The following is a 26,586-nucleotide window of genomic DNA, read 5'->3' as shown; positions in this document are numbered from 1 at the left end:
TTGCCAGTTATTTATCCATACAAGGACATTCTTTCGTACCCTTCTTATTTTGAAATTACAATCCTAGTATAATAAATTATGCAGAGGCAGAAAGATCAAAATCTGCCATACTGGTCATGCCCACAAACATCTACCTGCTGATATTGTCCATGTTGATTTCTGAAACTCCCAATTTCTCCAAAAAATCAAGAAACATCAAATATTTGATTTTTCTAGTGAAGTGGCAGGTGCTGACATGGTGTAGTAAAACCTAAGAGATCATAGGAGTTTCAATTAATCTAAGTCTTTTACATTGTAGAAGTTTTGATTACCATTGAATCCACAGGAACTCGGGTTTAATGGCTTGTGAAGTTCTTCAAAATTAAAGACCAGTAAGTAAATAATTTACTTAAAGCAAGTAAGATGCCATTAACATTCTCTACCAGGATGCCATGTGTAACAGGCACATCTGTACTTAGCACCACGCTGTTATTGGTGGCCATGGAACCTGACCCTGTGTGGGGTTGCTCTGTTTTGGTAGCTCTTTCAAACTTGATTAAATATGTGAGAAAGGTTGCCATTTTTTTTGACCCAGCACAGGTTGCCAAATTAATATGTAAACAGACCTATTATGTAGTAACTGGGAGGTGGTAAGTGAACAAAGACTTCACCAGTTTTCTCCTTTTTAATCACTCTCTAAGTAACTGTGGTTTCAGTGAAACTGAAAATAATTTTGATGCAGAAATGTTAAGAAATTTAATTGTTCAAAACTGATAGTCGCTGTAATACTTTGTTTCACTCAAGGGGGGTTTTGGTTCAATTTTCAAACCATTTTAGAGATACCATGTGTTAAACCTAAAACCTTTAGGGAGCTGTAGTGGGGAAAAATATATGACATGTTATCTTAAATTCCTTTTTTTTTTTATGTCTTTCCTTCTTGTTGAAGTGTTACACTTAGTGTAAATTTCTGAAATACTCATCAGTATCCTGGTTACGGTCAGCTTCCCTGCCTCAGTACTGGAAGATTTAAGTTCTAGAGCAGAGTGCTTTTCCCCAGATTTAGAAACTAGTCTGAATTTGGCATAGTAACTTCAACGTTAAATCGTCAAGCATACACAAACTGGAGTCCAGCTGCCTGGACTCAAATGTAAGCTGAGAGTGTAGGACAGACAGAGGAAGTACAGGTGATAAACAAATCTTCCTCCTTTGCTTTTCTAGTCAATTTGCAAATCCAGTCAAAAATGTAAGGGGTCCATTCAAAACCCATTTTTTTGCATTTAGTTTTTCTAGGTTATTTAGTTTTATTTTAAAAGATAATGGCCAAATTAGTCCAAAAGTTGCTAATGGCTACTGAATTATCAACACTTCATTGGAAAGCTTGCCCAGATATGTTTTATGCTTAACAGCTGAGATTTTATTTAGTTCTTAGCTCATTACACTTGCAAGAAATCTTGTATTGGGCTTTATAATAAGGGGGGAAAAAAAGTCTGTTTTGCTATGGAACCTTGTAAATTTGCCTCGTTCACTCTTCTGACCAATTATTTAACAGCTGGGAGGATTGTAACTCAAAATAACACAGAACAACTGACAGGAATTGGCTTGAAACTAACAAATGCCCTGGTAGAAAACAGTAGGATAACTAAAACATTATTTTAGCAGTTGGAAGTGTAGAGGACAAGGGAAAGCTGATGACAAGGAAAGCTCAGGAAGAAATCTGAAGATCAGGCACCAGAATAGTTGCTATTAATAAGATGTGTAGGATCTTGAAAAAAGAGTGGAGGAATATGAGCTGCTTCAGGGATAATAGGAGTAAGAGACAGAGGAAAAAGAACCAAAATTTCTAGCCAGAGGGTATCAGAGGAGGAGCAGAGCAAATTAGTGGAGTTTTCAGTCACACAGAAGCAAGGGGTACAAAAATCACTGCAGTGGTAATTAAAATTTTGGTCACTCATGACCTTCCAAGTCTTCAAATATTATTACTATTATTAACATTCTGTAAAAACACAGCAGCCTGGGTATTAATAAAACATTCCTCTACAGATATATTCTTTCATTACAGTATAGATTATGTAAAAGTACTTCTATCATTTATTTACCAAGAATATGCAAAACTGAGTTCCTTATTTCTCATGGTTATAACCTCTAGCTAATATAGTAATCATTACTGCTAACATTAAGATTCAAGTGTTATTTTCTGTTTACAAATACTTTTAATAGACAGGCATAAATTCCTATTGGCATACATGGACAATTATCAAAATAATATTGTTTAGCAAAGCTAGACTTTGACATATTCATACAAAAAAACCACTCTCTTCAGATACTCTTAATATAAATATATGTGTATAAGTATATAAATATATTTATAGTTTTATAATAATATATCTTTAACATATAAAATATATTTATAATCTATATATATATATAAATATAGATATATCTTTAAAATATTTTTCCTGGAAGTTACGAACAGGAGAGCAATTACCAGTACAAATATTTCCCTGTGTAATCTAATTACAGCTCAAATGTAAGGACTTAACATCAAAGTCACCTCAGTTGCTAATGCTTATACTTTACCCAGAAAAATAAAGCTACTGCATACATTCCATAGAAACCATTTGTGCAAGACAATGTTCACTTATGCAAATACTAATAAAATTGCAAGGGTGTCTGCCAGGAAGATAAAGGAGATGGAGCACAGAGAAGTAAAGCACAGTCGGATAATTTGACAGCAAAAAGCAGCAGCTATGTGGTCTGGCAAGATATAAGAGAAGACATCCTTTCACCTTTCAGGGACAACGTGTTCTGGTTTTAGTGACATACGCATACATCCTTTAATTTTCATCTTGTGCATAAGTAAGCACACCTATACAGAATGGAGAGCCCTGAAGCTGTACATGCATAATGAATCAAGCCTCAAAAGATTTGTTCACATCCCTACAGCTGCAAAATTAAATAATAACATGCCTCATTAGTACGTATTTTGTGCTACATGTTTAAAGTGGTGCTCAACACTTCTGTTGTCTGGTTTCTTCCTTTCTTCTATGTGTCTTCTATGTCTCTGAAATTAGGTTCAGAGGCAATCTGAATGTCTAGGACAACTTGAGCAGATGTGAAGAAATGAGACCCTCTGTTCTTTTCCAGCACCCCTGCACAGGTAACCCTAGACACCAAGACAGATTTAGGCTCCTGGGGGCCCATTCAGCCTTTCACAACTTGCATCTACTGAGCTAAATTGAAACACTCCTACTGAGTTTAGTGATACAGGATCAGGCTTTGCCTCTGCCCAGGTAATATCCACCTGTCAGTTTTGCGATTCTTAGTTCGTTGTACCCATTGTTCCAAATTAATTTCATTCCATTCACAAAGAAATAGTAAGTATCCAGTTTTGTGGGAGGACTGGTGTTGTAGGGTTGTACATTTTCCCTTCCCCACTCTGACATTTCACACTGTTGTTGATACCCCTCTTACTATGATGGCAGTTTCAGTTACAGAGACCACAAATCTGTGCCTGCTAGTTCTCTCTAAAATCTAAACTCACTGCTGCCTGTGTCTCTCCCTGATCTTGCCTCTGCTCTGTAAATCAAGGCCAAAGTAAACTCTGAAGAAGGGATTAAGATATCTGTGGTCTAAACCAAGTGAAGATGCATGCTGCTGGTGCCCACAAGCACTCACTTCACTGTGTTTAATTTTGTTGTTAGCATAATCAATGATACACCCAAGAATCTTCTTGAGCTTGGTTAATTTTTTCTCCTTTTTCTGGAGGGAATTCCAGTTTTCAAATTCCTTCCATGGGGAAGCACTTGGGTCTCCAGCCCCTTTCTTACAAAACTGGGAGTATTTGTCTGCCAGATCACACAGCTCTTACAACTCTGGCTGGTTATACTGAGTACCTTGTAAGAACAGGGGTGATTTAGCAGAAGAGCCTTGCATTCCAGTAGCCTTTCCCATGACTCACTGTCATCTAATAGCACGCTTTTCAGCCCAGACTATTTTTGTGTGTCTCTTAAGAGTTTGTAATACGTGTTAGGCAGTGATATAAATAAAAACTGCAAAGCCTAAAAAGACAGAGATCAGTACTCCAGGCACATGTTGTTGTTATTATTGTTTTTGTTATTGTTATTATTGCAGTCCAGTAGATTTTGCCGGCAGAAATTACCATCTTTGTGAGGGTTTTCCTACTTTCTCTCCGTGCTGGAAACTAAGTAACATAGTAACCAAGAGTTGAATCTCAATTGAATGTCAACATGCTGACTTTGCAACTTAAGATACACACCTGTGTCACAGACACCTTTCTGATTAACAGCATTCATCACAGTGCCTGTATGCAATTTTCTCTGCTGATGAAGCTGATTTCTCTTTCAGAAATCTTTAGCACTGCTCTGCAGATAAGAATATTGCAGAGAAATCTGTGAGTCTAACTCTCCTTGGAATTCTGCCAACCATTTTAAGTCTCAAAATTAACTCAGCCCCATTCACAAGATCAATAATTTCTCTCTCAAATGTATTTTATGTGAAGCAGATTTGTGAAAAGTGTTTTTTAAGCAGTGAAATTTCATTGCAGCAATTGTGGCAGTGCATATGCATCATCAGATCATTGCCTAGGAATGAGATTGCTTGACCTATTATGCAGCCACAGCCATAAAAAACACACTGTGCTCCTGTTTATTGCTTTTTACCATTTGCAACTCACTTGGTAAGTTTTTTGAGTGAAATTATCCATTTTTCCCTTTTCCCTTTGTGACAATTTTCTAGCAATAATGACAAAATAGTCTGTTAATAACATGAATGGACGAGTTTTTTAGTATGACCATTGCATTCTCACCAATACCTAGCAGAATTGATAATGAAAAGACACATGCTTAGCCCTAGCAAGTCACAGTTGCATTTTTATCTTCTTGAGCAAACAGCTATAGGGCACTCCTCCCAAACAAAGATTAAAAGAATTTAATTCACTGAACAAGCAGAGGCAACGTAGAAGTGTTCATCAAAGCCAGGAGGATAAAGAAGAGAAACAGTGGTTGTGAATCACATTTCTGTTCTGCTATTATGCTGAAGTTCAGTGTTGCTCAGGACATAACCTAAAACTAGAAGCAAGTTGTCACTGTTTGCCTTCTGATACATCTTAGATTAGTGGCTTTTTTTAAGACCTTTTGTCTGCAAAACAGGTAACCTGCATATCCCAATGACTTTTAAAGCTGTCTTTATGTTGTGTAATAGAACACTGCTAGGGCTTGGAGCCTGTTCTCACAGTGCCCATCATTTCCTCTCTTTGTGTTCCTCACTTAAAGCCTGGCTTCTTTCAGGGAGTGAAGAACAAATGTGACCTGTTATAAAGTCTGGCACTTCCCTAGCCTGTATCCTGCAGTGTTTAAGTACTCTAAGAAATGGGGCAAGCTTTAGAAAACACAGCCTTCCAACTGATTTCATGCATCTTATAATATCCTCTCAGACGAGGAACTGTGCATGTGCCTCGTGCAAGCGATCACAGTGGCAAAGTAGACAGAGACGTACAAGCTACAAACTAGGAAAAAGAGTTTTACAGGCTGCTGACAGGTTTCTATTCTTTCCATGCAGGAAAAGACATCAATTCAATATTGGAATGGTCAACATAGAGATAAGAAGACAATTTTCTTCCCCCTGGTTTTAGTATAAAAGGATTTATGCAGCTTTTACTGTTCTCATTGAGGACTGGTCTGAGTCTTTCTTGCATGTGATTTTATGGCTTGTTTGCTTTTTTGCATTACTCAGTGAATGTTGGTGATAAGGTTACATTTTCTGAGTGGTCGAATTTGTTAATATGAATAGCTAGAGATACCAAAAGCTGTTGTGCACTGCTGTGATCATATTATCTTTCCAAGCAAAACTTTCCTGAACAGAAATAGCTTGTCTGTCCTAGATCAAAACAGCCATCAGGCTTCCATTTAAATTTCACTGATTCTGCATCTGTATTCTAGTCTGGTTTAAGCCAAAGAACACTATGTACATTAGCATTTCACAACTTAGTAATTGTTCTCAAACATTTTGAGTTTCCGTAGAGACTGTTGGAATTAGATCTATTGCTTTTCATAGGAGAAAAACCAGTTCTATTCAAAATATTGCAGGGAAACTTAATAGTGAAATACTAAAACAAGGATGAGAGTATGAAAGATTGCAAATATATTCCCATTTATCATAATCTCTTTTTTTTCCCAAACCTTTGCATATATTAAATTCTTTGTGAAGCACTCATTCAGTTATGCTAGCAAAGGATACCATGACATTAACTTGGAAAATGACATGGAAGGTTGTTGCTTCTCTGTTCTTTCACTTGTTAAAACCTTCAATGATGTTGTTCATCATAGAAGCACTGCAGAGCCCTGAGTTGTCATCTTTTTATGTAGGTGAATGAAACTCTGACAGTTTGATATCAGTGTATTTATTGGCAATTTGAAAATTTTGTTCTTCCTGACAGGGCTTCTGAATTTCCCTTCATCTGTAGAAGTATCATAGAGAAGAAAATACAGGGATTCAAGTCTAAGCAATTTATTTCCTTTCTGAAACAAGAGCTCCAATAGGTTTTTATTTAAGTTACAGAAAAAGTTCTCAATTACTTAATCTTTTCTAATTTATTAAATCCCTGTCTTGTTCATCCAAATCAACTCCACTTGGATTCAGCAATGTGTTATTGGTCACAGGAAGCCCTGGGCAGTCAAAATACCACTTAGCTCACCCAGTTTGAATTAAAAATGTCTTTGTTACATGGAATTACATATTTTCTAAATTTACATATTCAGGTGATTGGCAGTTAGAAAAATTGACAAAGATTTCTAGAACAATGAAGAGTATTTTACTTTTGCTTAAGGATATTCACCCTGCAGATTCATACCACTTAATTACTGCAATTTTTTTACTGAGATGTGCCAGTGAGAAGGAGAAACAATTAATAATGGTCATTTCAGTGATATTTCAATAAGGAATCTGAACATTGTCTTCTAAACAGGCATTGGATTACTCCTAAGAAATCTTCCAGATTTAATCTCTCAAGTTTGTGTTGGAAGTTCACAGCATGAAGTCCAATGATCCATTCAGAACCTACAGCAAAAATCTCACACTGTTTTTACAGATTTCAGTTCTGACACTTGGCTGCTTTGGCTCAGCAGTAACCTCCTGATGATGTGAAAGCTCCTAGAACATATGGAAAGGATATCTGTGGTGTAGGGGGCTACTCTCCTCATCTGGAGGATTTTCTAGTGATTTGTGTTACAATTTCAGCCAAGAGAGCAGTTAATAGTAGTTTAAACCTGATCTGGTTCTGGTGCTGAATTTCCTATGGTTCTACTATTTCCTGGCACTGTTCAGACTCTTTCAGTTTACCTTGCAGAACTCAATCCACGGTGGTATCCTGATACCTGCCTAGAAGGAAATTGAAAAATATTGCCATCTATTTCTTCACATGAGAAGAATTCCAGAGGAAAAGCAATATTCCCAAACTGAACTTTGCCACAATGATTTTTAAATTGAACATTACAATGAAATTCTGTAACATTACACTGAATTTACCATACAAAACATGTATATAATTTCAATAGAAGACATTGTCAGTTTGGCAGTGTTTCATCAGATATCTTAGTTATCTGATTGCATTAATTCTACATATCCAGATTCTCCTTGTTCTGGTGTTATATCTCTCCCCACTGGAATCCAAGCCCTGGAGTCAAATAAAAAAATATCCCCTACTCTTTGAACGTGTTGGATCAAAGGAATGAATGACATCTCTGATCTCAGAGAACAGAAAAGCACGCACTTTGGTAAGATCTTGCTCACTGTTAAGAAGCCATGACTGGAGACGCAGCTCATGGTTAAGAGAGTTAGGGCCAACCCATGAAGTCCAGAGCTCAAACTTCATCTGTAACCGAATTAATGTGATTTCTGGTGCTAATGCTCATTCAGTCCCACACTGAAAATTGCAGATCCAACATTTGTGTGTTTGGAACAGAATGTTTAAATATCATAAAAGTCATTAAGCTTTTCTCTAGATAAGCTTAATTTAATCAAAGCCTTTCTGAACCCCTCATAACAATCTGGGTTTTTCTCCTACATTCCTGATGCATTGGCATCACTTCAACTGCTATGAAGAAATATCACCTTCAATCAAATAGAACAGCATCATTAGCTGGTTCAGCAAACTCCTCGGGCATTAAGGAGATGTTGTGGAGTCAAGTGCTCCTCGTGAATTGGTTCATTCAGACTGCCGGGGGAAAAGCGGCCATCTGCAGCGTGGCGCATCCCAAAGTGCATGCAGCACATCAGCCCTCAAACGCTGGAGCTGGCAGGAGCAGACGGGGAGCTGGAGCCCGGTGAGATGCCTGCCGTGCCCTGGGGAGCGCGGCCGGGGCCCGGCTCGGCATTGCCCCCTCCCGGGCCAGCCCCGGCAGTCGCGGTGCGTTCTGCTGACGCCTCTCCGTTCCCCGGCAGCCCGAGCGCGGGCGGCGGCTCAGGCTCTCCGAGCCGCCTGGCGGTGCTGCTGGGCGGGCTCTGCCGCACTCCGGCCGTGTAGGAAAGGCGGGGAGCGGGGAAACGTGGGGCACGATGGCACTGGAATCCCTGCGTGTAAACCCCGTGTGGCAGTATAAAGGTGCTTTCAGGCGTGTGAGGTTTGTGGGTTCACATAGGACGCTGCAGGTCCTCGCTGTATTTTCAAATGCTAAGCTAGGCTGAGAATCCATTGTTGCACCAGGGACACCCTCACACATCCACTTCATTGGCTTTACGTGTTGCTGGCTGACTTTTGTGTGGTTGTGATATTTTATGAAAATCCCTTTGCTCGGATTTTCTTCTCCTGAGAAGCTGAAGGGCCTCATCTTCAAGTGTAAACAATTTGTTATCTGCTACCATGGAATGCAGCAGGTGCTTCCTCCATTGGTCAATGTGGGATGTTTCTACTTGGTGGCCAATCGAGGAGGCAGCAGGTCTCAGACTCTCTGGGAGTCACAGAACTTTGTTATTCATTCCTTTCTATTCCTGTCTCACCTTCTGATGATTCTTTCTCTCTGTTCTTTGGAGTATAGTTATAGTGTGGTCTTTTTTAATGTAATATATATAATAATATAATAAACCAGCCTTCTGAAATGGAGTCAAGATCTCTCCTTCCCTTCAGCAAGTCCTAACTGCCCAGAAGACCCGCGGTAATAACTTTTGGACAAAGTTCAGTATTTCTTAACTGGCACCCAGAACAAATGAGCAGGAACCTCATTTTCCTTGCCTGTGCTTCTCCATTTATCTCACCCTTCTGTATAACCAATAGTTGGTAGGGGCATCCAACATTTGTCCATCACAAAAGTAAACATAAGCCTAAAACATTTGTTCATTTGACAAATGGGTTAGAGCTAATGCCTTTTCACCACACCTCTTATCCTAGGATTTCTTATCACCTCTATGTCAGATATCACCGGTGTAATGGCACCTGAACAATCTTTGCACAGATTTGTGCACATATCTGTGCAAAGTCTGATGGCTTAACTTAAGCTGCTGCACAAGGCACTTCAAGTGAAGCTGGGGTATTGCATTGATGATAGAAAATGCCCACATATTTTCTTCTACCAGCAGAACTGAGAGGACACACATTCAGAGGGGAGCATACAGTTGGGAGCCATATGCATTGTCAGTCTCTGGTATTTTTTTCAGTGAATACTTTGTGCATGACTTCCATCATGCCTTTCGCTGGGGGCTTACAGCTTAGTCTTATTTAGAGTCATTCCATTTCAATATTCCTCAGCTTGCTGTGTATGAAACATTTTAACATCAAATTTAGAAAATGCACGCTCCCCTTGCAGTTTTACAGGTGCATTTTCTATTTAAATCTCATTAATACATGAAAACATTAAAGTGCTGAGTGGTTAATAAATATAACAAAACCAGCAGAAAAAATTATATAGTTAGCATTATATATCTTTTCTTCAGTGCCTCTGGTGAATATGCCCAGCTGTACAGCAGTCGAGGAGCCATTTTAATTAGAATTTAAATTAGATTTTGTAGACCTGTGAAGAAGAAGGAGGCAAAAACAGCCCAAAACATACTACCAACTGCAGAAAAACTCATCATGCACCAGCAGTGTCCTGGTAAATAATGTTCTCTAGCAGGATGGCACTGGAGAACAAAGGCATTGTGAGCTCTATCACAGAAAGAGTGCTTATGTGAGGACTTCAAACCAGCAGGCATGAGGAGGGTTTCTACATATTTGAACTTCTCAAGAAGACACATAAGACAGGTAAACCGGAGCTATCAGCAGTGTTTTAGATTTCCTCCATCAGTAGCTTTGTATGTTGTTTTCCAAATGAAAAACTAATTTGATTAAAATTTTGTAGTATCCTATGTCAAAGCTGAGGCTAGTTTTTGGATACTTTTTCCTCTGAGCAATAGTACATGCCAGTCTTCAGGACTGGCAGTTCAGCGCTTTCACCACCTTTCCATTAAGATGAATTTAAATGTTAAAATAAAAAGTCTATGGGTCTGCTATTTCTCAAATAGAGCAGACTCATGGTGCTAATTGATAGACAAACTTCTCAGATCCTGTTTTTTCCTAGGTGCAAGTCGTGAACTCAAACTTAGCTAGATTCAAGGTGCTGACTGGGTAAAAGCATCAACCTTTGGGGTCCCACAGATCTTAACATTTACTGCAAGATCAATAGCTGTAATATGGATGCTGACTTTTGAGCTGTTTTTTCAATTAGTCATCAGAGTGCTGTGAAATTAAGTGTCTGAACTGGTACTGACTAATGGGTGTATCACAGTAATTAGCAGAGCATTTTACCATGTTTTTTTTCTTGCTGTGGAATAATCACAGAGTATCTAACACGCATGCAAGCCAGAAGGGAACATTTTTTCTTTCATGGCAGCTGCTCCCAGCGCAGAGAGCGAGGGGCCGGTCACTCTCTCTCTCTCTCTTTTTTTTTTTTTTTTTTTTTTTTTTTTTTTTTTTTTTTTTTTTTTTTCCCTGCAACTCTGCTGCTTTTCCAGCAGAAGGAGCTGCAGGAACAAGGAGCCAATTCCTCTCAAACTCGCGCTAAGGAAAAATACCTGGGATCATTTGTCAGGAGAGTTCCCCTTCGTCTACGCTACTCTACAATAGGTCAAACACAAGATATTTTTGAGAGAGTCATTTATTATCAACCGATTTATAATTCGTTTTGCAAGGAGTAAAAGGTCTATCAAGTAATTAGGATAGTGCTTTCCAAGCGCCAGTGTTGAGTACTCATGTATAGCAAATCTTTTGAGTTTCAGCTGCCAGTTATTAGCCACTGTGTACATGGCACCTGTGCAAATCCAGGTGGAAGAGACATAAACATGGTTGAAAGGGACAGTATAGGTTTAGCTTTTTATTACTTAGGGCAGTATTTTTAAACACACAGAATAGTGCAACTAAGCAAAGGAAACTGAAATGGCAGCGTAAATAAATTGTGCATGATAATACATATTTAACTATGGATAAAGGAAGTTTGGCTATCTATTCAGCATGTAATTTTTCCTGTACCTTTCTTGTACATTGGTCTGTTTCACTACTAAATGTATTCATCCTGCTGGAGTATCTTCATCTATATCCTTGCTCTTTCTCGTGGAGGTTTTTTTCTTATTGTTCATTTGTCTTACCTTAGGACTCTGTTGTGACCAGAACCTGTGACAAATTCTCTGCATGGGTTTGATTTCACTTCTACGCATGTGCCAACACTTTTGTACTTGGGGAAAATCACACAATGGCAGCAAACAGACAACTTATATGCTCTAAGTTAAGCAGGTGCAAAGCTCTCTGTAGGATTTTGGCCTTATCCATAGCAGGTTTATCCAATATCTTACATCTGGTTAGGTTTTGCCGGCTGGTTTGGTCATTATCTTTGCTCCTCATGTCTTTTTCTCAAACTGTGCAGTGTCACAGTGATATTTTTTTCCCTCTCCCATTAGATATTTGTTAGACCAAGACATACTATATTTCATTTACCAAGTTGGGCCCTGTAATAAACTGGAAAATAACTGGCCAGGTCCTGAAAGCATTTGACATTCATGCACAAGGAATTGATATAAAGTTATTTGGCACCCCAACACCTGAATACTTGTACCATCCTTTTTACCTCACTCCCTTTTATAAATGCTCAGTGTGCAGCTCTGGTGACCTTTGCATTCTGGCACAGAATGTCACACTACAACTTCCTTAATTAGATGTGCATTAACATTGTGAAACAGAAGCAGCCTCCAGGCCAGGTAGAAACTTTATGGAAGTTTGGGGTTAGATATGAGTCCAGAACTTCACTATCTCTGAAGCACTCTTTTTGGGTGGTTTTCTCAATGCTTCCCCAGAGTTCCAGAGCCATGCTCATCAGCGTTGACATGACAGTTTGCAGAATATTTCACCTTCCAGTCATATTCATATGCTCTTCTGCCTGCTGGTTATATCAGCCTGAGAAGGTCCTAAATTCAGATGAAATAGTAGCAGAATCTTACTGAGGTGAAGTTTATCTGCCTGTTTCATCACATGGCCAAAGGATGCATTAGCAACCACTTCACTGGGAATAAATGTATGTTGGTCCTGCCACACACAGAGTTGTTACACTCAGGAATTGCTTCAGTCAGGTTGAGATGGACAAATCCCCCTTCCAAAGAATGGGTGAGACAAAGCCAGAGCTTGTTCTGGAAGCTTTCCAAGCCAGACTAGGTGATAATATCAGATCCTCTCCTTTCTTTAATCAAAAGAGTGAACTTTCAGCATGTGTCACTGCGAACATGTTTATTTGTTTAGTTACTTGATGAGGTGGAAACAGGACATGGTCACAAGGGATAACCACAGAGCAGCCAGGCTTGGAGTGGTCCTCACAGAGCTGTGCAAGTCTTGAACTAAAAAGGGAGAAAATATGAGGCTGGGCTGCCTCTGCCCCAAAAGGAAGGCTCACCAGGGTTTTGAGGGAGGAGATAATGAAAGGAGGCTGCAGCTGCACAAATACCACTCTGGAGGGGTTCTAGGACTTTCCCCATGTCTGCTAGCCCAAGATCCTGATGAGTGCAAAATATTGTGAAACTGTTGTGGATGTTGGAAGTTGGAAACTGAAGATCCAGTATGTTTGGCATCTTTTCTTCCTGACTTCTAATACCTTTCAGACAAGAATCTTAGGCTGGAAACAGGTGGATCTTGAGATGTAAATCTGGTGTTGTTGCATCCTGATAGCTGTGTGAACACTCATACAATCTTGGCATTGAAGTGCTGGTGTTTGAAAATATGGAAGGGGGAAAAAAATGGACCTAAGTGGACAGTATTGTGAAGGAATTGCACTGCTTCTGAAGATTGCCTGACGTCTGCACTTGTTTTGAAGTCAGGGCAACTCGATTTTTTCCAGTCTCTATGCCTGAGTTAATGTTCCAAGAGAAATACAGGGACTCTGTCAGTTCTAAGTCTAGTTGAGACTCAGGGATGGATGCCCATCATTATCTTCCTCACACTCATTTTTCTGGAGGCCTTTCCTTTGTTTACTGTCTCCTGGAACAAAATTTTCCTGCCACCCTGTTCAGACAACAAAGAAAGTGATTTTCATTCCCCTTTCATCACTTGTAGTTTATCAGCTATCACCTTATCTCCAGCCTGAAAGGTGTCTTCAGTTGAGTATAGCTCCAGGCTTCCACTTAAAACATTACAGACACGATACCTTTGAGTCTGTTGAGAGCAATGATCCTTTAAAATACGTAGGGATAAAAAGTCCAGGATCAGTAGTCCTTCACCTCTGTAAAATAATTACTTATTAGATTTTTATCAAAAATAAGGATGCTTAATTTGCTCTCTGAATATGTTTAGGGCTAACACAATATTTTTCATCACCAATGTTCTAATTATATAAACTAGATGTGAGTGTAAACAAAAAGCATCTTTTCTCAATACTTAGAAAAATATAAGTAGATCTAAATAAGTATAATATTGTGTTTGATTTGGAAAGATAAGAGATTTATCATCAAGTGTCAGATAAACTCAGACTTTGGCTTGATTCTACCTCAATTTCACAAATTAAAGGCAATAAAACATAGGTTCATGGACTATCATTTTAAATTCCCATCACTGCTGAATAACAATGCCTATATCTTTTTATTTTAGATACAGTTAACTATGTCAAATTTCTGAAGAAATGTTGCATCAAATATGTATCTGTTGTTAGGTTCCCCAAGCTTGTAACAAACTGGGTAGAGATAAAAACCCCAGACTCTTTGGTTTTAATACACAGCAAAAGAATATTGAAAGTATTCTTCTTTGATACAGATTCTTGTAGTGCATGGGTATCACCATCAGAGTGGAGTCTTATTCTGGCATTTCTTGCTACAATAAGAAAGATTTGTATGCTTTAATGGAATATCTCTATATAATAGTCTATGCAAAGGTTGTGTCCCTTGTTCTTCTGCTCACTTCCCCCTGCCCATGAAAAGGATAAATTACTGTTGTGTATTTACTGCTAGTTTTTCTTTATCTTCATTTACTATGTGCCCTTTAGCTCCCTGATAGGTAATTAATAATATATTTGGTCTTGGGGTTATTTGTATTTGTAACTTTACTCTTGGGGAATCTTAACCATTTTGAACTGTATCTGACCTCATTTTTCAAGTTTTTCTGAAGAGCAAAGTTATTAATCTTCAGATTTCTCAAGCTGAGTCACGCATTAGTGTTCTCAAAGTAACAACCACAAAAAGTCCCTGATAGCCTTTAGTTTTTTGCAAATTTTGTTTGGGTAGATACCCTACTAGCTAACCCAGAAAGGTAGTTTCAAGCTGTGGCCACATAGATTTTTTTTTTGGCACTTACACTTTTTCTCTGATGTCGTGAGCAGTACAATGCTGGCATAATCAAAAGTATAGTCGTGTCCTTGAATGCTATTAAAATCACTTATGCATTCCTTAAATTATGACAGCCATACATTCATGCACATATGCACACATTCATGAGGGTAAGGACTTTGCTAGTTTGGTAGGAGCCACTTCAATGATGCTCGTTACTAACTAAAACCTTAACAGTAATAACCACTACTGGACTTTCAGATACATTTTTTGTCCATCTTTTGTATTGGCATGCCTCCTCTTTTTTTTTTTTTTTTTTTTTTTTTTTTTTTTTTTTTTTGTCACAAAACTAGCAAACCACTCCTTTCTAGTGTAAAGAGAAGGCAGAGCATTAATTGTTTTATTGGAACATGGGGATAACAATTGCAATGATTCCCAGGATGCATTTAGCGATCCTGAAAGCTGAGCATCAAAGCATTTCCCTTTGTTTCACATTCTCACAAAGCAAATCTATAGAGGTACTTGATGAATGTAATTTTCCCCCCTTTTTCTGCTGCAAGGACTGTTCTGGCTTCCTGCTATTGTCCCTGTTCTCCATGTTTGTCCCCATGCCTGGTGCATGTCTGTGCCATGTCTGTGCCACTGATTGCTTTTGTTGGCAGGTCACATGTGCTGCATGTTGCCACACAACTCCTTGCCCTTCAGAAAATCCTTTAACTCCACTTTCTCCTCTGATAGCAGCAGTGTGCCAGCAGCTCCTTATTTTTCATACTGAAACCACCTAGGTTATGTAAGAGGCACAGTATTGCTTTAGAGGGTTCTTTGAGGTGGCTTTTAATATAGGAGAGCACAACCTGTATGTGGCAGAAAAGGCAGGAATGAGAGCTGTTTACCAAAGTGATCATTACTACTCTGACCAGCTGCACCAGGTCAATGAGTGAACAATCCATTTCCCTCTGTGCCTGTCATGGCAAAAATACACTGTGTGTGTATTTTTGTGTGCTGCTGATCCCAGAAGCATTGCTAATTTCACCCAAATTAATGTAGCTTGGGTGAACTATGCATTAATTTTGGAGGTCCCCACTAGTGGTGGCATTACAGGGAGAGATTTCTATAGATGTAAATCCTACCCCAAATTCTTCTGAGGCAGAGGGTCCTCATCTTTCAAATCTCTTTCTTTCCAGCTCAAGAGAAGGGGGTTAGAAATTGCTCAGAATTTGTGAAACTGTACACCAGCTACAACCCCCATCTACTGAAGAGCAGAGGATTCAGGGGACTGGTGTCAGTGGCCAGAGCCACTCAGTGGGAAAAGGTTTGCAAGGAAAAAAAAAAAGGAAAAACAGAATGATCCCTATTTATGTCCTCCAGAAATGACCAAGCAGCTGTATGTCCTCTTTAGGGGTCATACACAATCAGGATGGCAGGAGCAAGCTCAGCAGTTTCAGAGTTGAAAGCCTCTTGGGCAAGCAGAGGCTTTGCTGGTAGATGCCTGCTTCAGTGAATCCATTCTTCACTGCTTGTAATCTTCAAGTATTCTAGATCTTGCTGTTCTGTTCTACATACCTTTATTCCATGACAAATAAAGGAAAGTTGCAGTTTGTGATCTTTTTCTGCCTCTATGCATGCTGAATTTGAAATTATCGCCACAGTAGACTCAGGAACATCCGTGTTAGCTCATCCCAATCAGATAATAAATGTATCTGCTGGTTCCTGCACATGCAGTGGGATATTAGAAAATTGAAGTGTTTTCCTGTGTTTACCCATGGCTGTTTATATTTGAGTATCCTTCCCCTACATGTCACTATGGTCTTGCTTTGAAGTCTTGGACTAAAACTAGTACTGCACTGATATCCAAAGCCTTTGTGTACATAAAAGAGTTGTTAATATGCCAAATACCACTAGTAAATGCTGGATTTCACAATGTAGAAGAGATGGGTTGGGACAGGTTTCCAGGTTTCCTTTCAAATGCATCATTCAGATGTCTCCTTAGGAAACAGGAGAAGATTTTCATTTGAAAAAAACAAGGCAAAGCTTTTCCACGAGCTTATACAATGTCTGCTCTTCACTTTGCTCTTAGGAATCTGCAGGTTCTGGTGTTTGTGAAGCTGAAGACCTGCATTATGTAGCTCTCATCACAGTTTTCAACAGATTTCTCTTAATATATGAGCTTCCTTAAGTATCTTGATATCAGACAAAGGAGCCATTGTTCAATAATGTCAGAATATAAGATGGGGATTAATATTATTCCACCAGTCTAGTATATGCCAGGATAAGAATTTTATTTCCAGTAAAGTTTTGAAATTCCTTTGCAAGGCAGAATTAACTTAAACAGAGAAAGTTGAACCATACATTTTCCTACATACTAGCTCAACCCTGTGCAGCTCCAGTGCAACCTATTTTTAATTTCATCTCTTTTTTCTTCATAGATATGCTTAGGTACTCATTCCCACAACCGTACAGTCCCGTCAATTATGCCTGCAAACCTGACATTTTCTAGGAGGGCTGGAAATGAGCACCAGAAATTTTTAAAAAGTGGGATGAAATGCTTATGTTTGCAGTGCTACTGAAAAAAATGCCTGTGGAACTGCAGTTGTACAATAGTACCTGGGCAGCTGCGGGTGTGCAAGTCTCCAGTGAGACCCTGGTGTGTTTTTTGTTGCAAACCTCTTGCTCTGTGAAAGATGGACAGATGGTGAGAGATTATGTCATACAAAGCTACCTCTTCTGTAGGAGTTTTTGACTATTTTCATCTCAGGAATACAAATATGGAAATTTGAAGCCAAAACAAGTCTTTCACACAACATCCAGAAATGCTCAATTGCTTGCTACTTTACAGTTCGTCAAAATCTGGCCAATTCTTGAAAATAATTAAGCCAATCTAAGTAAAAATTCAGAAATATTCAGTCAGATTTATACTACGACAAAATTTCACCACACTAGATCACACATCACCTCTGTAATCAAGGAAAGGCTGCTATGCTGCTATTCAATGTGCTGTTATGCCAAATGAGGAAACCAGAAGTGCTTCCACACATCACTCATTTAGCAAAGCTCCCACTAACTGCATGTGACCAGGAGAGATACCTTGAGGCAGGGAAGGATTCTCGTGTCTCTGTGTGCACTTGATTCACATCTCTCTATGTACACTTGCCTTGTCTTCTACATGTTCTATTTTCTAAAATGGCCTCATCTTCATGTGACCATCTCATGTGGCTCAGCAGGAAAATCCATGCAGCCTTTGTGATGGGCTGTAATATGCAATGCTGAGGTTCTGGGTTGTTGTGGAGGTTCCCCCAGAACTCAGTTTCATTTATCTTCCAGAGAGTTATCTCCCCTTCTCTGCCAAGACATCTCTCCTGGTTGGCAGCAGTGGCTGAAGTGCCAAAGCTGAATGACAGCTGCTACCTAAACTAGAATCAAACCAACAATTTGCAGGAAAATCATCCTGTTCTGAGCAATCAGATTTGCAGTTTCAGGAGGAATTATCTGTGACACCTTCACACTAAGGCATATGCCAATTTTTGGGTAACGAACATGGTTTTCTGCGATTCAAGACTTCCAAAGACTTCCATTTTATGGATAACCTAATTTGCTACCTATGGGGAGGGAAGGCACAGAATTTCTGAACCTGTGTTTCCTGACGGTGGTAGACTTGACACGTTCTTCTTCCATTAAATTATATTGTTAGCTTTATTTATCTTCTCAGCTTTCGTATAGGATGTTGCAGGATTTGTTAAAAGGCCTTTGCTACTCAGCTGGATGTGTGATTCCATACTGCAGCTGACTTTGAATAGATTGCTTTTCTGCATTCACAATCTATCTTTCACCAAGCAGCACAAAAGAAAAAATCCAAGTAATGCTGATGGTTAGAAGTTTCCCCTGTTGTTCATCAAAAATAAGCACATTGTTAGCTTAAATCCAGCTGAGAGTTTTGAGGAGAGTGGGGAGAGGCTGCAAAGCCCTGGTTAAAAATAAAGAAAAAAAAAGTTAAAAAAAGGTGTAAATATAGTTTTGAAAGAAAACTTGAATCGTTTTTACAGATATCAGAAGGAATTTAAGAAAGGAGCACTACATCTTGTATGCCTTGTGTTTTTCTTCCGCTGAAGTTTCCCCACATACTTTACAAATGCTTGCTTTAACTGATGGATTTAAGACTATTATTCAGTACAATGTGTTTGCAAACACTGCAAGGGAATGTTTTTCTCCAATGAAAAGGGTTCTTTCACATAGCCATGTTTCTATTCTTTGATGTGGGTGAGGTAATCTGTACCTAGTTAGTGCTTTGGAGTGTTTAAAAAGTGTTAAAAAAAAAAGAGAAAAATCTTCTATATTTTCTATATATTAGATCCCTTTTATTCCCTTGCAAGATGCCAAGAACCTAAACAAAAGCCTGTCTATCTATGAAGAGAGCTATCAGGCCAAAGAGGGTCTCACTGAGCCTTTGTTCACCTGTTTGGTTTGTCTAAAGCCTTTCATGCGAGTCGCATTTCTGAGTGCTGTTGTTCATGTTTTATGGGAATGGCCAGCTGGTTGTACTGGGTTTGTGAAATGCCTGTAGATAAAAAAACATGTGATCATTTTAAAGGCTTTTGTAAAGTAGCTTCCTTGAGATCTAGCCCAAGTTGACCGCAATCCTCTGCATTTGGCGCTGGAGGCTCAGCGTGTCCTATGCTGTTCCTGCAGTGTTTGGGAAGGCACAAAGATTGGAGTTCCCTCTGTTCCACCCTTGCTCCCACAGATTAGCACTTAGCAGCAGTAACTAACCACAGAGGTCTTGCAGAGAAGCCAAACTCTATAAGCACAATTTGCATTTACAGCACAATCCCAGTTATGGCAAAGGAGCTCAGCCCTCTTGGTTTCAATTGCCATGTCACCCAAATGAGTTATGTCACCATTATATGATACAACTCATTATGAGGAAGATAAGGTTATTCCCCTGTAACCTGAAGTCTGTGAGTTATATTGTTTCTGCACAGCACTATTAAGTCCAGCTTGATAGACTTGCCTTAAATAGCCATGCAGATTGGGATTTTGAATGGTTTTCTGTTGAATAGAAAGGGTTTAAACTTGAAGGGTGTTCTCCGGCCTCAGCAATGCATTGTCAGAGTTCATATTCCTCTAAAGAACTCATATTCAAAGGCAGCTGGTGCTTCTGAGCAGCTCTGTGCTGCCATCAAGGTAATACATCAGTGCTAATACCCACTCTCAAGATCACATGGGGTCATGGACAGGAAAAGAGAGCTTTTAGCTCTATATCTACCTCTTCCAGTTCTTCCTACACAGCTTTGTTCAGCTAAGAGCAGGAAAACAGGAGGTCTGTCCTATCATTTCATACAGTCACATGATGGACTTCATGGGATGACACCATGGGGACTCACCTGGAATAACCCTGGGGCTCAACGGCTGCTGTGTGGCCTGCCAGAGGGTTTGAAGGGATATTTACATCCTTAGTAACAAAAGACCTTCTTTGTCCTGGTGTAAGGGGACAGAGGGAGACAGCATTATTGTCTCAGGAGCTCCTCATCAGCCTCCTCCTGGCCCTGGTCAGACTGATCTCACATACCAACAGGAGGAGGAAGCTGTGTAGGCACCTTCGTGGCCTGTGTCCACACCTAGTCCTCTTGAATCCCTGTGCAGAGCAACCCAGTGGTGTCCTGTCTGGACAGCTTCAGTGAGTGGTGGGTGCTCTCAAGGATGCTCTGCTTGTTGTCTCCCTCCAGTCCTCTACAGACCAAGTTTTGAGCTTATAACCTTCACACTCTTTCCCTTTTTTCCCATTTGTTGTCTCCTGGAAACAGTTTTGGTTTGGGGTTTTGTGGGTTTGGTTTTTGGTTTGGTTTTTTTATATTGGCTTTTTTTTCTTTTGGACTTTTTAAAAAACCCTTTCCCTTCTGGGAAGGGCTTGAAGATTTTGTTAGAGCCAGGAGCAGGTGAAGTGATATGCTGTCCTGGGTGCAGCCAATGGTTGCTTGGAGAACCTGGGAGCTTGGCCATGACCCAAAAGGTCTAACCTGCCTGGAGATATGATGCTGGACTCCTGGGGTTGGCAAGAGACCAGAGCATGGTAAAAGCTGAATTGCCCAATCAGGCTGAAGGGGTAGGAGCTCTGCTTGCTCTGGTAGAGATGGGAGGAAATGCATTGCTCTTTTGGAACTTACTAGTCCTGTCAGAAATTTTGTATCTTGAGAGAAGTGTGATTTGTGTTTCCTAGTAATGGTTTGGTGAGCAGTATGAGAAAGAACATAGGAATTTTCACACAGCAGCTGTTTTATGGGTTTTCTTGGGGTTGGTAATGACTGGGATTTGGCCCATGGTTTTGAAACCCCAAGCCAGGACACACAGAAGAAAATCTTAGCAGAAAGTTTTATCCAGAATGACTTTTTCTTTAGTTAATATGACTGAGGTCAGCTCCCAAACATGAGATTTCCATAAACAGAAGATAACCAGCCCAGCTGAGGAGTTTGCACTGGAGATGTCAAGTTCAGCTGGAAGAAGTTTATATCTGGACATTTTCAGTCTGCTGAAACTCAGGAAGACAATTTCCCATGCAAATATTTGAGACTCTTAGCCTCAGACTATACTGCTGAATCTTGAAGTTCTTTGGGACATTTGAAACTACTTAGGGCTGGAAAATATACCTGAAAATTGTAGGCAGTCATGTTTGACTGTGATGGAATTTCAGTTCATATAGCAGCCACACATTCAAGTGGAGTATAGCTTGTACCAGTGCTGTGTGCTGGAGTTCAACTGGTGCATGTCTTCTGCCAGGCCCCACAGCTAAATGTATGCCTAACTATTTAAAACACTGTGACCATGTTTTTAAATATAGGGTGGCATTACAACAACTTTACTCAGCAGTTTTCTACAAATAATAGCCACTTTATTAAAAAAATTCCAGATCAGCTTACAGCTTAACCCCAGTCATTGGCAACCATTTATAATAACAAACCTCTACTTTTCAGGGAATGGGACTCACGCAAATTATTGAAAGATCAAACTTGTGGCTGACATACTTTTTAAAGAGCTTTAAAATTAGATACCTCAGATATCCTTGCAGAGTGAATTAAAACACAAAAAGTTTTTTAATCCTTCTGCAGGGGCTGCATTGGCAGCATGACCAAGTCTTGGCCAGGTTTGGGAGACTTGCATCCCCTCTACGCTTCTGAGCCCAGGGAGACTGCCCCTGTGCAGAGGGGTGCAAAGCAGAGGTCCCACAGTCATCACTGGTACAGGTGTTCATCTGTCCCTTAGCCACAATGATAGATGAAGAAAAGCCTGAAGACTGCTCTTCCTCCACCTCCCAAAGGAATTTTTTTGGCAGGTCTGGTTATTTCATCCAAACATAAAATAGCTTTGTTTTGTCTTCTTCCCATTACTGCCAAAAGCTCTGAATACTCTTGTGTGTCAAAAAACAGTTTTCCTTTAGACCTCAGATAATTAAAATAAAATAGAAATAATTAAAATATTTTTTTTTCAAAAGCTTAAAACCTGTGAGCTGAAATAAGCTGGAGATTTATTCATTTTTAAGAAATGGCTTCCCCATTTGACAGGAGTTTAGAAATCTTCTTCAGGTACCTACAATCTGTCCTTAATTTCTTTACCAAGAATTGATGTTAATAAATGGAGAAGACATTCATTTCTTTACACACAAAGACTCATGTCACCACACGGCCGGTTGCAACATCAACAGGGGCAAATTTTTCTGTCTTCACAATACAAAGCCAGCCATCCACGTTAGCTTAGAAACCTGGCTGCACTTAATGTTCTTTCTTTTTCCAACAAAGGCTCATTCCTGAAAACATCTTGTTCTTTAAATAATGGCCATTTTTGGATGTTTTTCTTTGACAGTCTTAGGCTTAGCAGGTTGCTAGTGCTACTGGGTACCAGGCTTTCCCCTGAGGGACTCTTCAGTGGGTGCATTGCTGGTAACTGCAGCAGATTGAGTCCATAATTTTCTTTAAAATTTTAAAATTTTCAGAAGCAAAATATATTGCTCTCACCACAGTTTTTCCTATTGAAGTCTATGGAAAATTTGAAGTAAATTCACAAATGTAGCTCTTCCATATAGACAACAAAAACCCCTTTTGAGGAGAACTTGAAAGCACATTGATATTGCTGTACTTAATCCCTCAAATCACTTTTGCTAATTAATAAGTAATTTAAAGAAAGTTTACATCAGAACTTAGGTACTAGGGTATTACTGTGCCTGCATACTGCAGGTTTAAGTGCAACTGCTAAAATATTCTTCTGATCATATTCTGTAGCAAGTGTATCAGGCTGGTCGTGTAGCATGAGGTCTCATGTAACATAAGTTTCCTAAACCTTATGGACATAATCTTCCATTTTGCTTATAAATCAATAATAATGGTGCATTTTACTTTTAATTTTTTATGTTCTTCTGTTTCACAACTAGGACAGCAGATAAATATAAAAGTACCTAAAGAAATCCCAGTTCCATCTCTGACTGTCTCTTCATGAAAGAATGCATATGCAGACAAAATACATACTGTGACCTTCCTTCTTTATAAGCTTTCTGGAGATGCACTCCAAAGAGACATTTCTTATTTAGAAAGAATGATTTTATTGAAAGAGCAAATAATGACTCTGAACATTTGCTTATTCCAAAAATGTGCTTTTTCACATGGGATCACAGGGGCAGTCTGCTCCTCTGTAGCAGCAGCAAAACAACCTTTCTTGCTGTTAAATTGTTATGACTTCTCTCTGCAAAGTTTGCCATCAGAGAACTGCAGAGGCAATGAAGGGACAGTGACAGAGTTGGGGTGTACCACAGTAAAACACTCTTCTCCCCATTTCCAGAATAGCGCTGATACACAGCTCCACTACATCATCCACTATCCCAAGTGATGTCCATGTCTCCTACATTTAATATGGATTTTTGTGCATTTTCTCCCCCTCCAAACAGGGGTTTTAAAAAATGGCCAGTACAAGACAAATTGAATTATCTCTCTAATTACTTCTGGAAAGCCAAACTTCTCCTCTGACACTTTAAAGCTTTATCTCCAGCTGTGTCTTGGCATACCTCCTCTGACCTGGTTTGCCTATGCCCTTCTTGGGTTTATTCTCACCATTAACTAAAGGTTGTCCCCCAAAACACACCAGTACAGCATCCCGTGTGGGAGCTGCAGCTCAACTGCCTCCTGTCTCCCTCCATTTGCCCTTCTGGTCTCTGCCAGGGTTTGCTCCAGTTCTGCTTATTCCGGGGATTCAACACTGTCTGCCGTCAAGTAGCTATGAGTTTCCCGAGATTACTCTCAACTGTGGGAATTGTCCCAAAACATCTCCTCTGTTGCGACTGCCTTAGCCAGCATCTCTTTAAAATGCAGGCTCCAGGTGATTGACTTCCAAGTAAGAGGAGCTGAATGGGTTTAGACAGATTAACATTCTAGCAGTAAGTGGCAGTCATTCCAAGGAGCTAAATCAAATTCTCAAGAGCTCATTAGCAACAGGGGAGAAAGAAAAAAGAAAAAGAAGAAAAAAAAAAAAAGAAAAAAAGTAAGGGAAAAAACTAGTTTGAGAGCATAAAAAGAATGAGCACATAATGGAGAGAGTTGGTGGAAGCTGTTTTTTCATTAGAGTTTTTCATTGATGGCCATCTCCCTAAAGCACCAGGTCGTGGGGTGCTGCTGCGTGGCATTTCCCTGTAACACACAGTACGAAGGTGCAGCTGACCCAGGGTCACTCCAAGTTCAGAATCGGCCCGGTCTGTTCGGCCGGCAGGATGTGTGTGTGGCAGCCGTGCCGCGCTTCGGTGGCAGGAGGAGAGCTACCGCTGCTGCCATTTGCTGTCCAGCCTTGGAAGGACTGCTCTGCACCCTGAAAAACAAAATACAAGTCTGCTGTGATGAGTTCACTCGGGTCATCCAGGGCACTTCGTGCGCTCATAATAATTTGTCTGTTTGGAGTGTCCTAATAGGACAGAATTGCAGCAATCGTTGTGAGGGGGAGGCAAGGAGGACGCTCACCTCTTAGCAGTCCGGGCAAGAAATACTGCCGTGTCTCGGGGCGTGCAGGGACCATGGCTTCACCGCAGCTTTGAAAGGTGCGCTGACACCGGCCATTGCCAAACTGCCCGCTGAGGAGGACGGCGCGAGTGGCCCTGCGGCAGCTGTCCCCGGCACGGCCATGCCGCGCTCCGCTGCTGCGGCCGCACGGCTCCCTGCCCTCGGCTGCTCCCCGCCCGGGCGCCCACCGCTCCTTCCCCCCTGGCGCTGTCCTCGTCCAGGCTTAGGAGCAGGGTGAGTGCTGGGTCCGAATCCTGCTGGTGAGTGGAGTAGTTTACATCTATACAAAATATTTACAGTTTTTTCTCAAGCTTGTTTTCCTAGAGTTCTGCAAATCATGCAAACAGATTTTTGCAGTTTAGGCAGTTGCACTGCAGAACTTCACCTGTTCTCACTACAAGCATATGAAAAGACGTAAATAGGAAAGATTTGAAATTATTAACAACTCGCCCCATAAAAGTAAAACCAGCTCTACCTGAGTGCAGAGGGAAGTCCCCATTTACCTTTTACATTTCAGAAAGAGCAGAGGCAAATCCTGCCTCAGGTTCCTTTTGCCGCTTGATTTACTCAGGGAAATATTTTCACTGCTGTTCCACACAGCACTAATGAGTTTAAAACCCAGTGGGTTCACAGCAGCTGAACGGCAGCAAGAGCACAACCCTGAACTGTACCCAGCTACAGACTCGCCTGCAGGAAAGGAGGAAAACCCAAAAGCACTCTACAGGCTTGAATGCTTGAAGAAAAGTTGTCTAAGGGTTTGGTTTTACGTCAGGCACCCACACCTGGCTTTGTACACATCAGAGTTCCTGATGCCAGCCCTCCCAGGTTCTGCTTGGCTGCTGACTCATGTTGCTCCGTTCCCTACACTCTCCACCTGCTCTGCACAGTGTGCTTTGCCTAAGTGAAGCTCACCCTTGGCACAGGAGCCGATGGAAAGTGCCTGGGTGTTCTGGCAACAGAGTCAGCATTAAGCCTGGAGACAGTTGAATACATTCCTTTGACCGGCACCCACATTTTTCAATGTCTTTTAGAAAGCGGCTTTCACTGAAAAAAGAAACAGCAGCAAAGAGATCAAGATGTCAGGAAATGCTTTTGCTGACTTGGTGTGAAGAAAATATTTTTCTTATCCAAAGCAGCAGAAGAAGCTGAATAAGTCACTTGACCTTCCTTCCTTTGCTCTCCTTACCCTCTAGGCCCTCTGCCTCTGCAAAGGACCTTTCTTCAGCCATTTGCCATCCTGTCTAGCACATTTGTTCATTATTTTTTCCCTTACATAGTCAGCTCCTTGGACTATTCAAAACACCTCTTGATTTGCTCCTACCTTGCACTGATGGGCATAGCAAAGTCTTCTGCTTGGATCCATCACACACACAGTGGTTTTAGAATTTTGCTTAAACAGTAGCTGAAATGACAGCAAGTGAGTTTTCTTTCTGGTATTCTGAATCTCTCTGCTATAGTCTCAATAGTTTACAAGCTGCAAATTTGTGGATCTAAGCCCATAATGCTTGAAAGCACTGCATACTCCAAAAATTCGTGCAGGAATTTGAGTCATTTTGCTAGGAAGTGTCATGCATAGCTCTCATGATCACTATTACAAAGTATGATCCTAATTAAAAGACACCCAAACCACAAAAAGCACCTTTGTGTTCAGAATCCTGATAGTTTGCTAGTGTAAATTATTGTTTGTTTCCCTTCTCCTCTGGATTTCTTTTATCCTCTAAGCCAGCACAGGTAAGGAGCAGAAAGCTAGATTTTAATTTTTTTTTTTTTTTGCTAGATCATGCATCTGCACCGCAAGTACAGTCCC

At 40.3% G+C, this 26,586-nt stretch overlaps 1 long non-coding RNA gene across 1 annotated transcript; it reads right to left on the bottom strand.

Moving 5' to 3' along the window:
- Positions 1-23,326: 23,326 nt before the first annotated feature.
- LOC119700486 lies at positions 23,327-25,760 on the bottom strand. The gene is made up of 3 exons (XR_005256783.1): positions 25,283-25,760; positions 24,741-25,033; positions 23,327-24,591 (listed from the first exon to the last, which is right to left on the bottom strand). It is a non-coding gene; the product is annotated as an uncharacterized LOC119700486 (long non-coding RNA).
- Positions 25,761-26,586: the final 826 nt, after the last annotated feature.

Source organism: Motacilla alba, chromosome 4 (genome assembly GCF_015832195.1).
Source record: "Motacilla alba alba isolate MOTALB_02 chromosome 4, Motacilla_alba_V1.0_pri, whole genome shotgun sequence".
In the NCBI taxonomy this organism is placed as follows: domain Eukaryota; kingdom Metazoa; phylum Chordata; class Aves; order Passeriformes; family Motacillidae; genus Motacilla; species Motacilla alba.
This window is presented reverse-complemented; position numbering and strand designations above follow the sequence as displayed.